The sequence below is a fragment of the Papio anubis genome, chromosome 16, assembly GCF_008728515.1.
Source record: "Papio anubis isolate 15944 chromosome 16, Panubis1.0, whole genome shotgun sequence".
Taxonomy (NCBI): domain Eukaryota; kingdom Metazoa; phylum Chordata; class Mammalia; order Primates; family Cercopithecidae; genus Papio; species Papio anubis.
In genome coordinates, this window is record NC_044991.1 from 34,555,223 (window position 1) to 34,569,578 (window position 14,356).

At 47.3% G+C, this 14,356-nt stretch overlaps 1 long non-coding RNA gene across 1 annotated transcript; it reads right to left on the bottom strand.

The window, feature by feature from the left end:
• Window positions 1-7,602: 7,602 nt before the first annotated feature.
• Window positions 7,603-14,143, bottom strand: LOC116270774. Its single transcript, XR_004178980.1, has 2 exons — window positions 11,969-14,143; window positions 7,603-11,251 (listed from the first exon to the last, which is right to left on the bottom strand). It is a non-coding gene; the product is annotated as an uncharacterized LOC116270774 (long non-coding RNA).
• Between the last annotated feature and the right edge of the window lie 213 nt (window positions 14,144-14,356).

Here is a 14,356-nt window from a genome sequence, read left to right on the forward strand (position 1 = left end):
TCCCCTCTTAACCAATTCTTAGGGCCGTGCCTCCTCCCAGCCCAGGGTTACCGCCTGCTGCAGGCCCCATCCTCTCCTGCGGAATCCATGGTGTCTCCCACAGTCTCCCTGCACTTGGTCATTGCCTGCTGGGACGATCTCAAGACCAGCTGACCCCTCTATTCCGCTACTCAAAACCCCATGTGGCTCCCCCTAGTCTTTGGATGAAACTCACATTTCTTAGCTCCCCTCTGTTATTTCCCCCATTCCAGCCTCACCTAACCCCACAGAGGCCACACTCTCCACCCCCTCCAGCCTGCCCTCCTGGAAGCCCCCTCCTCTTTCCTTCCTTCCCGACTCCTGTGCATGGTTGCAGCCTTGGCCAAGAGTCCCCTCCTCCAGGAAGCCCCCGCATCCCCGCTGAGCCAGGCACCTACCTTTGAGGTCCTTTGTACCCTGAGAGGCCTCCAGCCAGGTGCATGGAAACAGGAAGAGCCTCCATGCATGCCAGTGGAGTGGCTGAGACCATGGCGATTGTGGGCATATGCTGCTTGCACGCTGTTTGTTCCATGAGCAAACCACTCAGCCTTTCTGAGCTTCAGTTTCCCTCTCCGTGAAATAGAGATGGTAAATGTGCTTTTAAAAAAATAATAATAATGTTGTCAGTGTAAGTGCACAGTGTCTGGCATATAACAGATGCCTGATAAACATCATGAAATGGAGTACAAGTCTTTAGAGATACCTAAACCCTCCATTTTAGAAAAACTGAAAACACAGACCTGAGAAGAAGAAAGTCGTTAGAAAACTCTATATGTGGGTCTCTGTAACAATGGCTCAGGTAGCTAACCGTGTCATGTTACTTACTGTGTTTTTCAGGCCATGTGGATAATGGCTTCAAAAAAGGGAGGCATCTACAGGGAGAGACCAGAGGACCAAGTTGACGCTCAAATAGATAAAAGCAAGAAATGGTCAGCAAGGGATACAGCATCTGAACTTATGAAATAGCAGTTACCTCACTGGATCTGGAAAGAGAATGGAAAGCATGTAAAGCACAACCAGATGGAGATGGCATGGGCTCCAAAAATGTCCCCACTGCATACGACCCCCAAAACCCCTCTCGGAGCACGGTCGGTCTGACCTCTGCAGAGGAAGACTGGCTTTTTGTGTGAGTTCAGGCCTCATGCTTCAGGCCTACCCCTCCTAATGGACGCATGCATCCATGAAGTCTTAGCAGCCCGAATGGGGAGCTTCAGAGAGCCCTCCTCCCAGCTCAGCCTGTGAGCGGCCCCTCCTCATTCTACCACCTAGGTCATCTCCATGGAACACGGGGTGCAAGGAGCCAGCAGACACCCCAGAAGGTCCTGACAAGTGATGACAAAGAGAGAGGAAGTTGGAAGACCCGTATTCCAGTGCCAACCCCATGGCTCACCATCGGCCGTTCTCTAGTCTCCATTTCAGTCATCAGGAAAATGGGAGGGTAAAGTCGATAGATTTGTGTATTGTGTGTTTTAATTTTATTCTTGAAAAAGAAATACATGCAGATGGTTCAAGTTTAAAATTACAAAAGATATTCGGCAGCGAGTCTCCCTCCCACCCCTACCCCTGCCTGTGTCGCCCCTCCTGGAGGCAGCTAGCCTGTGCGCGCTTCAGAGGTAGTTCGTGCATTTACTAACAGGTGCATCCTTTGCTTTGTTTACACAAATGGCAGCTCCCACACACACCTCCCACACTCCGCATCATTTGCTCAACACTGCGCCTTGGAGACTGTCCAGTGCACACACGAAGTGCTATCTCGTTTCTTTTTCTTGAGGCTGTCGTCCACTCCATGGAGGCATTGAAATTCTGGGCAGCTTCTCAGGGTCCCTTCCAGCTCTGAGATTCCAAGTTGTCCATTCAAATGTGTCTTTCAGCTGCCCACAGTGGGCTGAGGTGGGCACCCCTGCCACAGAGGAGGCTTCACCTCTCCTCCCCTAGAGGTGCTCTGGAGACGACCCCCTCCCATAAACCAGGCCACTCCTCACAGCAGACCTGGGACAGTCACCTTCTAGCCAGGTGGCAGACTGGCAGGCAAACCGGACCTGAACATCTTTGTTTCTAGGCTGTGAGGGACAAGGCTTCCATGACTACATGGGAGATTCCCAGCAAATTCACTCCATAAAATAACCAAACACATTTTAGGAAATGCCTGGCCATAAAGGATGGCCCTCACCTTTCCCCAGAGCTGGTCTGGTCCCTGTGTCAGGATAACGTCCCACTAGGCTGGTTTGTCTCTTAGAAAAGAAAAAGAGAATTAGGTTCTGAGGACAAAAAAGGCCACATCCTCATCTGGTGCTGGGGTTCCCTTGTCCAGCTACAAAAAAAGCACTGGGGTCAGCCTACAGAACTGCCGAGAGCCCCATGGAAGTCTCAGGCAGACCACACACTCGCTGGCGACCCTCCTCATCCAGCAGGGAGCCAGGAGGAGAGAGGGGGAGTGAGCACCACAGAGGGTAGAGGAGGAGGTGGGCAAGCAGAGAGAGAGAGGGAGCAGACGAAGCCAGGGAAGTGGGCGTCTGAGGCCGAGCAGGAAGATGGGGAGCACAGAGACCTACCTGTTAAAGTCACCAGAGGCCCCAGACCTGAGAAACAATGGCATAGAAAGGGTATCCGGAGCAGAAAAAGACTGATTAGTAGACCAATAATTAGCAGTTACCTAATGCTGCATAGCTAAATGTCCATGACTTAGTGGTCTGAAACTGCAACAATCATTTATCATCTCTCACAGTTTCTGTGGGTCAGGAATTCACTAACAGTCAGGCTGGGTGGTTCTGACTTGGACTCTCCTACAGCCTGAATGTGGCCCCTGGAAAGCATGTGCTGGAATCGTAATCCCCAGTGCAACAGTGCTGGGAGGGGGCTACTGAGAGGTGATTAGACTGTGATGGTTGTGCCCCCGTGAATGGATTAATTCTGTTACCATGAGAATGGGTTTGCTATCTCAGGAGTGGATTCATTATAAAAGAACAAGTTTGATCCTCCCTCTCTCTGTCTCTCTCTCCGTCCCCTCTCCCACCTTTTGCCATTCCACCATGGGATGATGCAGCAAGAAGGCCCTTGCCAGATGCTGGGCCCCCAGTCTTGGACTTCCCAGCCTCCAGAACCATGAGCCAATAAATTTCTGTTGATTATGAATTGCCCAGTCTATGGAATTCTGTTATAGCAGCACAAAGCAGACTAAGAGGGCTGCAGTCAGATGTCAGCCTGGGCTGCCATCATTTGAAGGCACTGCTGTGACTGGGCGATCCACTGCCAAGGCAGCCCTCACTGGCTGCTGAGCTGGAGCTGGCTGCTGGCAGGAGGCCATAGCGTCTCTCTGCATGGGCCTCCCCAGGGTTGTTTGGGCATCCTTTTGGCATGTGGCTGGCTTCCCCCAGCATGAGTCACCCAAGAGAGCAAGGTGGGAGCTGCAGTGCCTTTTCTGACCCAACAACATTCTGCTGGACACAGAGGCCAGCCCTGATTGAATGTGGAAAGGACTGCATGAGAGTGTGGCTCAAGGAGGCCAGAACCATTGGCAGCCACCTGGAAGACTTCGCGATCACAAAGAGAGGGAGACAAGACATTACATGGAAACTGTGAGTGGCTGTGTCAAGTTTATAATATTCCGTAAACATGGGTAGAGGAAGATAAGGATGAATGATTAGCAAGGAGAGGAGAAAAAATAGAAAGCAAACTTTGTGCTTCCACTGGACAGTGGTACCTGAAACTTTTTCTTTTCTCACCTTCCTTGTTATTTTAAATGATTTTAAATAATATCAGTAATGCATGCATATATCTTCACAATAAGAATGTCTAACAAAGCCCTCCTTAACCAAACCACCTTGAATGCCAGCCCTCCCCAGAGATCATCACCATAACCATGCTGAGTCACATCCCAGGACTTGCCTTCACAGCCTTCCTTTTATGTTGCTGTGTGTGTGTGTAGGAAATGAATTTTTTTTTTTTTTTTTTTTTTTGAGACGGAGTCTCGCCCTGTCGCCCAGGCTGGAGTGCAGTGACCGGATCTCGGCTCACTGCAAGCTCCGCCTCCCGGGTTTACGCCATTCTCCTGCCTCAGCCTCCCTAGTAGCTGTGACTACAGGTGCCCGCCACCTCGCCCGGCTAGTTTTTTTGTATTTTTTGGTAGAGACGGGATTTCACCGGGTTAGCCAGGATGGTCTCAGTCTCCTGACTTCGTGATCCACCCGTCTTGGCCTCACAAAGTGCTGGGATTACAGGCTTGAGCCACCGCACCCGGCCATGAATTTCATTTCATGAAACGTGTAATTCCATTTTGTATTTTTTGATGTAAATTGTATCATATTGTTGCTCTTAGAATTATTTTTCCACTTATCAATACGTCTTGGACATCATTGTGTGCAGATGTATGTAAGTGGATCTCATTCTTTTTGACCACTGCATGGTATTCCACAGTGTGGCTGCACCATGACTGTAACCATTTCCCTAATGAAAAATATTTAGGTGTTTTGCATTTTTTCTATTACTAGCAGTAAACCTTGTATGTGCATCTTTGTACACTTACTTCTAGACTATTATTTCTGAATATATATGTATCTTCAGTTGTCAATTCTTAATCTTATTATGTTGTAATCAGTAAGTGTGACCTATATCATGATTTCTATTTTTTGGAGTTTGTTGATCATTTCTTTACAGCTTAACACATGACCAATTTCTGTGACTCTGCTATGTATACTTGAAATAATATACACACTCTGGTGGGTAAAAAGACCCATTAGCTATTATGTGATGTTTGTCTCTGTTATTCAAGAGTTTTGTTTATTTTTATCTTCTTGATCTCTGTCAGTTTCAAAAGCTGTGCATTAAAAATCTCACACGATAGTAGATTTTTAAATTTATCTTTGCATTTCTATCAGTTTCAATACAAGTTGCTAATATTTATTCACCGCCTGCTAGGTATCAGGTCCTGTGATAAGGACTTATAAGGACTTAGCATATATTATCTCATCTGATCCTTACAACAGCCTGTAAGGGAGGCATTATTATTATCCTTGTTTTTCAGATGAAAAACCCAAAACAAAGAGGAACCTGATATCACATACCTAAAAAGTAGCAGAGTTGAGACTTAACCTACTCTTGGCTCTGAGTATGCAGCATGGACCACACATCATAATTGCTTTTCCTGGAGCCCTGCTCTTATTTTGTGTAGCCCTGAGAAAGAAAGAAAAAAGCTGCCAATTTCTATGACACAATGCTTTCTAATACATGAGAGCTTTTACATTTATCGAAAAAGTTCTTTTAGACATTTTTTTTTGAGACAGGATCTCGCTGTGTCACTCAGGCTGGAATGCAAGTGGTATCACAGCTCACTGCAGCCTCAGCCTTCTAGGCTCAAGCAATCCTCCTACCTCAGCCTCCTGAGTAGCTGGCACTACAGATGCACATCACCATGCCTAGCTAATTTTTTAAAATTTTTGTAGAAAAGAGGTCTCACCATGTTGTCTAAGCTGGTCTCAAACTCCTGGGCTCAAGCAATCCTCCCACCTCAGCCTCCCAAAGTGCTGGGATTACAGGTGTGAGCCAATGAGTCACCACACCTGGCCTTTTAGACTTATTGATAAATCATCTTGTCATCGATTTCTCCTGAGCATATACAAAAAGGACACATATGTGTCCTAAGACTTGCTTCCTCCCAGAACCCGATGCCTCTATGTCACTTTTGAATTAGAGCCGGCTCTGTCCCCTGAAGAGCATTGGGGATACAGGATTTATTTGAACGTGCCTTGAATCGTATTGTCTCCGAGGTTTTCTTCCAAGGCATTCACATCCATTCGCATCGGCACTGCTGCTTTGTTGATGTTACCAAGAAATGTCAACAGAAATTAGGAATCACGGACACACGCTGTTTTGCTCTCGCTCTCAGCTGTGTGTCGAGAACACAGTCGTAGGACAGCAGGGTGATGCAGGAAAGCTGCTGGCATCGGCAGAGAGAAATGGGAAGACAGCCACATCTTCAACCGAAGGCAAGCTGCCCGATGCACGGAGCCCCTAGGGCTGCCTGCACTTACATGAGCTGTTCAGACACCATGGACACCAAGGGTATTTGAGTGGCTGAAAGGTTGAAGATTATTCTACAGGATGGCAGCAGAACCAGGACCAGGACCAGGGGAGCACCACCAAGGAAGACCTGGACACAGCCACCTGGGGGCAGGAACCACACCTACTTCACTTTATGAGAAACAAATTCACTCGTCCAAACCCAAAGAATGGACTCAGAGACCCGGAGAACTGCAAAAGTGAGAATCTTAATGACAGTCTTGCAAGATCGGGTATCTGACGGACAGGCGCACCCAGCACAGTTTCAACAAGCAAGTTATCCTCTAGTGCACAGGCCCCTCCCCCGGTTCCTCAAATGCCAAGTACTATGGGGGTCACAGTCTTCCTGGACGTCACCTATTGGTTGTTGGGTAGGGGTTTTAGGCATTTTCTTTAGAGTGGTCATGCTGCATCTTGTTGCAGCCACAATGCATTGCAATCCTAGTTAGCTCAAGGGTTCCTCAAGTATTTGACTTATGACCTAAGTAACTGGTCAGGCTGATAAGAACAGACAAAGTGAGCTATTTTGCAGGCTAGTAAACTTTCATCTTCAACTAAACTTCTTTGGTTCTGGTGAGGGCAATTAAGGGGGCGAGAGGCATCAAAAAGGCATCGGCTCTCCAAGCAGGGGCCTAGTATATCCTGTCTCTTCTGTAGTTTGCTGACCTAAACTGATTCAAGGCACTATGTCTTGGAAATGAACCACTATATACATTATTTACTTCAAGTTCATCATCATGTTACCAGCGCTCAGCATAGTGTGGGAAACAGAGACAAGAGACAGCAATGGAGCCCTCAATGCTCTAACGGCCCCTAGATCGCTGTGTAAACTCCTCCTGCCCATCTGCCCTGATGTGGAGAGTGCCTGGCAGAGCTGTGTCAGGACTGGAATTTAGTGAGCAGGTCCATGGCGTCCCCGCTCTTTTAGTGGAAGAAACCGCACCAGGACGACTATCTTTGAAGCTTCCCAAACCACACTGTTACTCTGCCTTCTGTTTAAAATCTCTTGAAATTCACACCGCAATGGCACAATTCTCTCCAAAAAAACTGGGGTACTTAGCCCCCCGTGATGGCAAGTGAAGAAGACTCCACCGTGTTCATGGGCGAATTATCCAAGCATTTATCAACCCCTAGCTTGGAAATTCTTTGGCTGACGAGTTTCTGCCCCTTGGTCTGTCCACGTTAGGAGAGGACTGGGCGGGGGCTTGGCCAAGGTGAAGTAGCTCCAGGAATGCTCGCAGAGACAAATCCTTTGCCCCTTTCTGTCCTCTCTCCTGTCAACACCCCACATGGGTATTTTGCTGAGGAATGAGCGTGCCTCCACCAGCACGGGGATGTCCAGCATCTGTCGGCACACGTTTTCCGAGTGCTCCCCGTCCCTCCCTGGTTCCAGAGTGGGTCATACAAAGCACAGAAAACCCTCTCTGTCTCAGGACAGTGTAGCTAGCAAGTCAAAACTAGCACCACTCATTAGATAGTGAGCAGTTCAGTGCTAATTGACAGAAAATGGGTTAAAAAAAAAGTTCACAATCATATTTTTAAAGTAGTTTTTATGAAAGTATAATATTCATACAAAATCATAAATGTACCAATCATAAATGTACAGCTCATTGAATTTTCACAAAATGTTTACACCCAGATCAAGAAGAGAAAATTACCAGAACCTACCAGCACCACCCGCCACATGCAAGGATCCCACTGTCCCGGCTTCCAGCACCACAGCCTAGCTCTGTCCGTTTTTGAACGTAGTGTAGCTGGAATCGTAGAATGTGAATGCCCTTCCTCCTGGCTTCTTCCACCCAACATTATGCTGGTGAACTCACGGGTGCTGGGGCTCACTCATCGCCGTAGATGTGTGGGTATCCATTTATCCATGCTGCCCCATTGGTGGGCATTTGCCATCTCTCCCATTTGGGACTATTACAAACAGTTCTGCCCTGGAGGGCTTGGTGGCCACACATCCCCATGCCTGTTGCATGACTGTCCAGCCAAGGACTTGCTGGGTGCAGGGGGCACCTGTGGTCAGCTCTTGTGGATATCCCCAGCAGGTGCCCAGAGTGGTTGCCTCATGGTTCTATTTAGTGATCCTTATGACTTCAAATTTAAATAAAACTACCACCCAGGAGGGAAAACACACCACTACGGAGCACCTCATGTATCCTGGCATGAGATACGGCTCTCACCAGAGGACGGCATTGAGTAAAGGAAAGGAAAGCAGCCATGCAGTCACAGGTGCCCTTGAATTTCCCCTGGGAAGTCACTTGGGGAGGGAGGGGAGCGGGGAGACTGAAACTTCAGCTTTCAATAGACACAGCTGTGAAGACGATCCCATGTCCAGGAATCCTGGAGTGCCCCCAGAACATCTCTCATCATTAAGAAGGCAACGACAGGCTTCCATGCGGAGGCTGCCAATAGCCAGGAGGGAAGGCTGTCTGGGCTCGCGCTTGCCAGGCTGGGCGTTGGTCCACTCCCCACTGTTGTTTACATTGTTTATCATTCATTCTCATTCTTTCTTTCTCTCTCTCTCTCTCTCTCTCTCTCTCTATTTCTCTTTCCCCGACTCTCTCTTCCCATCCCCACAACTAGTGTCATTGTATTTATAAAAGTCAAATAAGGTGACTCCATTTTATCATCCTCTTTTTCAAAGCTGATGCAGCTAAGGCTCAGAGAGGCTAAGCAGTTAGCCCAAGGTCACAGAGCATTCACACACACACTGGCGCCCCAGGGCATGATCTTTCAGCTGTACCATCTCTCTACAAAGCCACCAGGATCATATAATAAAGAATGTAAAGAGACTCTCTTCCTACCAGAAAGTCCCTTATATGTGAGCAAACACCTAGGACACCAGAAGGACTCTGTGAGATTTGCATAGAAATCCGCTGATATTTCAGTTCTCCCAGTGAGTGGACACTATTTCTCATCAGGAGGCTTCGATGTCTCTAAAGTCATCCCCAGTGTTCTGAAAGGGGTAGATTACGCTTAGGAGTGACCAGCCAATTGTTACAGAATATTTCAGTCGAGGCTTTGCTTGTGAAGGTGCACTGCTCACAACTTAGCTTCCCCTGTATGGTTCACAAATGTGAAGGACCAAGCAGAGCATTTATGAATACCAAGGCTGTGGCTCACTCTCAGGTCAGAGTTTTAATTGTCCACTGTCTGCATCTGAGTAAAGATGCATCCATCAGTCCTAACATGGAACCCAGAGTAGAGTCTTTCTGCCCTGAGTAGGTCTTGATCCAGAGATCCAGTAAGGGCCCCTAGAAACAAGCATGAATGCCCCGGTCCTTCCAACCTCCCCAGAAGCAGAGAGAGGGCACGCAGCTGGACTGGGTTGCCTTAGCTAAGCTGTGGCTCATGGATAGGGGTGCCTGCTGGCTGCCTCAACCAGTAAGGAGGGGACTGCTGTTCCTGTAAAGCATGGTCCTCTCCTCTGGCAAGTCCACCATCATATTCCAACAGGGTAAGCACAGTGGCACGCAGGGAGGGGAATAACCCGGTATCACAGGCAGCCCCAAAGAAAGGGCAGTGAGACGAGTGAGTGTGGTCTCCAGTTTTCTCACTGGAAGCCTACAGGCCTTCCAGGGCTGGGCTACCTGGAAGTACCAGACCTTTTAGTTTACATCACTAAAAACCAACCACATTCTTACATCTCAAAGAACTTGCACTTAAATCAAACTGCCAAAATATAATCAAGTTGCATGACTCTGATTTTAATTTAAGGCCTAAATTTCTCCAGTAGTGTAGGGAACACTCAGGTGGCCAGTGTTGGGAGCCATATCACCAAGTGGCATTTGCTTGGGAAGCCAAAGTCCCCCAAAAGGAATTGGGCCTGGAGAACCTTACCAATATGTCATCAGTAACATTAACTGCCCCTTGATTAACCTTTTCCTCTTTGTAATTATTTTTCCTCCACGACTCCTGTGACATTCTTTCCAATGGTTTTGAAGACAAAGGAAAGTGTGCTGCCAAGCCCTCTACAGGCTTCCTTGGGAATGGACAGGCCACATAACATTTACTGCAACTTTAAGAAATTGTTTAATAGGAAAGGAATCTTCCTAAAAGCATTTTCTGATCATCATTAAAGAATTCAATCCCCTCTTTTAGCTTAGAGATAAATAAAGTCCTGATTACTGGAACAAAGTACCTTGAGAATTTCCCATTTATTCCCTGATGATATAATCCTCATGCCAATAAATTGACCATGTGATGTGCATGCTCCTGTAATGCCACGTGTTAATGTCAGGGAATAAATTCACAATCTGATTTGATTCTTTTTGGAGGGGGGAGAACCTGAAACAACATAATACAGACACATAATCAGCAGACACAAAATAAGCTGCTCATCCGATTTCACACACACTGACAACCCAACCTCACTTCTGAAATCACCATAATTACTTTTTCAAATAATTCATTTTTAATGATCATAAAAGTCTGCATTCCTGTTGTGGAAAATATAGGAAATAAGAAAAGAACAATCACCACTAAGCCTATGATCCACAAATAAGCCCTGTTAACATTTTTGGTCTATTGTATTTTAATACTTTTCAAAACATACACAATTTTACAACCCAATATCACATTGTAGATGCGACTTGTACTGATTTTTTTTTTCACTTTGCATGCAACATCGTCAAAGTATGTCAAAATGTGGAAGGATATATGCTAAGGTGTTAGTGATAACCTCTGGGTGTTATTTTCTTATTTTCTTTACGCTTTGTGGCCTATATTTTCTAATTTTCTATAATGCACATTCATTATTATGAAAAGATTATTTTTAAATTCAGAAAGATTATTTTCCATGGCTGCATACCATTACATCTTATGGATGTACCCTGATCTACTTAATCCTTATCAAAATGGTGGACAGCTGCCCTTTCCAAGGTCTTGGGATGTGTTCATGTGGTTACATGTTTTTGTGAAATTTGCAAGAGTAAACTATAACCACAGTCATTTGAGACCATTCTAACTTCCCTCCTGCACATCTTTGCTGTCAGGCTGTACTGGGAGGAAGTCGAATTGAGGGCATTTATGGGACCCACCATCATTTCTCATTGTACCTGTTACTGCAGCCACCTTAGCATGGGGATGCTTTCAGGATGCTCCCAATGTCAGCAAATCCATGAGGATTTAAGGGGATTCTAGGAAGATGGCAGCAGTGACCTGGGTTTTGAATCTCCTTGAATCGTACACAAAAATAACATGGAAATTAGATAGTAAAACCAAAAACACATGGACAAATTCACAACAAAACTAGATGATACAGTCCCCACCCCCTAGGCCCTACATACAAGCAAGTGGGGGCGATCACCATGGCCACAGCCCTGCGTGATAACAGCATCTGTGTGGAGGGAGAAGAGGGAAGCAAGGGAAACCTGGAAAAAGGATGACTTGGGAAAGAATTCAGGACAAATGAAAATCATCTCAGAAATGAGGGCTAAACTGGAAGGAACACAAGAGCAAATAACAGGCAGTCAATGCACTGAGAGAAATAGGAGGAATTTGTTTTAGCTGTTAAGGACATAAAGGAAAAAATAAAAAGGACTTTTAAGGAAATGACAAGTAGCTAGAAATGATTCAGCATATAGGTAATAAAGTGTCTAGAGAAAAAGCCCGAAGCAAAATAGCAGAACAAATACTGAACTCTGCAATGGCAAAAAAAAGAAAGAAAGAAATTTTCCCATAATTTAGAATTCAGAAAACAATGAAAAAGAGTTGAAACTACATTCTGAGAGAGCACAGTGAGCACCTGAGAATATCAACCCAAAAGGACCAGCACCAAGACATAGGCTAGGAAAACTACGGAACTCTAAAGACAGGTAAATAATTCCTTTGCGAATCTGGGTGGAACAGACATGAACGAACATAAAATCAAAGGGAGAGAAAATCTGATTACCATTCATGTGGAGAGCAACACTTACTCCAAAAGGAGATGGAGGAATCAATTCTGCAACCCAAGGAGCTGCTCTCGGTCAGTGCCATGGGGCTGCATCTGTGCAGGGGGCACAGGAAGGCCTGGACACCCATGTGTGGCAGCGTGATAAGGCCCGGAAGGGAACATCACACCCAGCCTAGACTGGCATTGAGCCACCAGTTGGACACCCGCATGGGAGCGTAAGCCAACAGGGAATCCTCTAGGAGGAGTGGGCCGAGCCACACAAGTGCAGGGAGGAGAGAGGAGGGAGGAGGGAGAGCCACATTGTGTCATGCTGGAGTGAGTAGGTTTGTCGGGACTCAAATGGGCCCTTTCTACCAAAGCACAAGCATTCAGGACAACCATCACCAAGTTCAGCTGCAGTCCTAGCACCCTACTGCTGTCTGTTTTCACAGGAGCACCAGTCCAAGAAGTGCATCAAGGCACATGTACATAGAACTGTGACATGCAGTTTGGCTTTGGAAATCTTGAGCAATGCACCATGCCCAGGAAAACCATAGATGTCCTTGACTGTCCTGTACCAGAATGACCAAATCATCGCTGCGTCTGCACAGTCCCAGAAATAAAACCACCAACCTAGTTTTCAGCCAGCTCAGTTTTTAAAAGTTAGTAAATGTACAGTTGTAAAGTTCAAAGTCATGAAAAACAAGGAAAGACTGAGTGACAAATGAAAGATTGAGAGAGACATGATGACTGAATACTGCAGGGCAACCTGGATTCAATTCTGAAATAGAAAAATTACATTGGTGGAAAAACTGGTGAAACCCAACTGAAGTGTGTCATTGAGTAAATGGCATTGCACAAGGGTAAATTCTTCGTTTTGATCAATGTCACATAGCTATGTAAGTTGCTAACATTTGGGGAAACTGGGTAAAGGGTATTTGGGAACTTTGTACTACGCCTGCAACTCAGCTATAAATCTAAAATTATTTCAAAATATCAAGTTTTAAAAATAGTTAACACTTTGCAATAGTAGCACAGAAGAAAACAACTAGTTATTTGGCTGAATCAGTTTCTTTTTTACCTTTTCGATGGTCCCTAGAACATCACAAGGTACTGTGGGTGGGTCCCAAGTGTTCTGCCCCTGTGTTGAGGTCAGAGCTCTCCCTGGACTTGCCACCATGATCCCCTTAGCAAGGAACTGCTGGGGATGCCCAGGAGCTCTGGTACTGGTCCCTACTGTGGCCATGAACCCCCACATGGAGAGAAGAAGTCAGTGGGTGACACCTTCCTGGACTTTCCCTATGCCTGTCCAGCCACTGTCCTCGACAGTTTTGCTCTCTGACTACAAGTGGATGTGGGGATGTTGTTGATGCACTTGAAGGGTTGATGCCTTGCCCATCCTTTCTCACCCTACAGCACAGTGCTGATGCAGCTAAGACCATGGCCCTGCCTCACATGCCCACAAAACCACACCCACACCGTCCCGGAAGGTCTCCCTTAGTCTGGCACCAATGCAAACAGCTCTGCACTGTCATCACGTCCTGGGCCTCCGACTCTGCCCCATTTGCTAACCCAGACCCTTGCCACGTCTTCTGGCTCCAGTCCTCAGAGAGCAGAGCCTGACCCCAGCCAGATGCAGGCTGTCAACCCCGGAGGGAACCCAGGGGCAGGAGTAAGGCTGGGGAGGCAGAGCTGACAGAGGTGGGGTGGGATATTGAGTCAGCTCCTCTTTCTGCCTTTGGGAGTGTGTCTGAGAACAGTCCTGGGGAGGAAGGTGAGCATTTCCCCATTGGCCCCCGTGCATCGCTGGTCCAGGACCCTGTGCGCTGGCTCGCCACCGGCAATGCACACTCCATGACCAGGGAGCCCCACGCAGGAAGGCAGAGGCCATGCCAGGCCACATTACCCCTGGGCAAAGCTCTCAGAATCCTGCCAGCATGCAAGGAGAAACTGAGAGGATGGGCAGTGGGGAAGGCAGGGTCCCGGGCAGCTGCCCCATCCTCCCAACAGAGCAACTGCGAGTCTCTGAGGCATTCTCTGCCCAGGAACCCAGCCAAGCCCACATGAGGGCAGGTGGGACGGCCAAGGGGCTAACACCCCCGGGGCAGCCTCAGCCGCTTAGTGTTAGTGGATCAAGACCCCAGCTTCCCCACCTGCCAGGTAAGACAATGCTGAGGTATGGTCCGCACATGGTCCTGGGGGTCCCTAGCAGGTGTGAGCCCCTGCTGCCCACAGTGGAAACCTGTGTCAATGAACACTCCCCGGCTAGCTTCCCTCCCTCTCACATCCCCTCCCCGCAGCTGCCTTCCAGGACCACATTCACCACTTGCACCCAATCCTACCCATAGGGATTGCTTTCAGAGAATCCATTTAAAACTGACTAAGTGGGCTTTGGAACCCTGCACT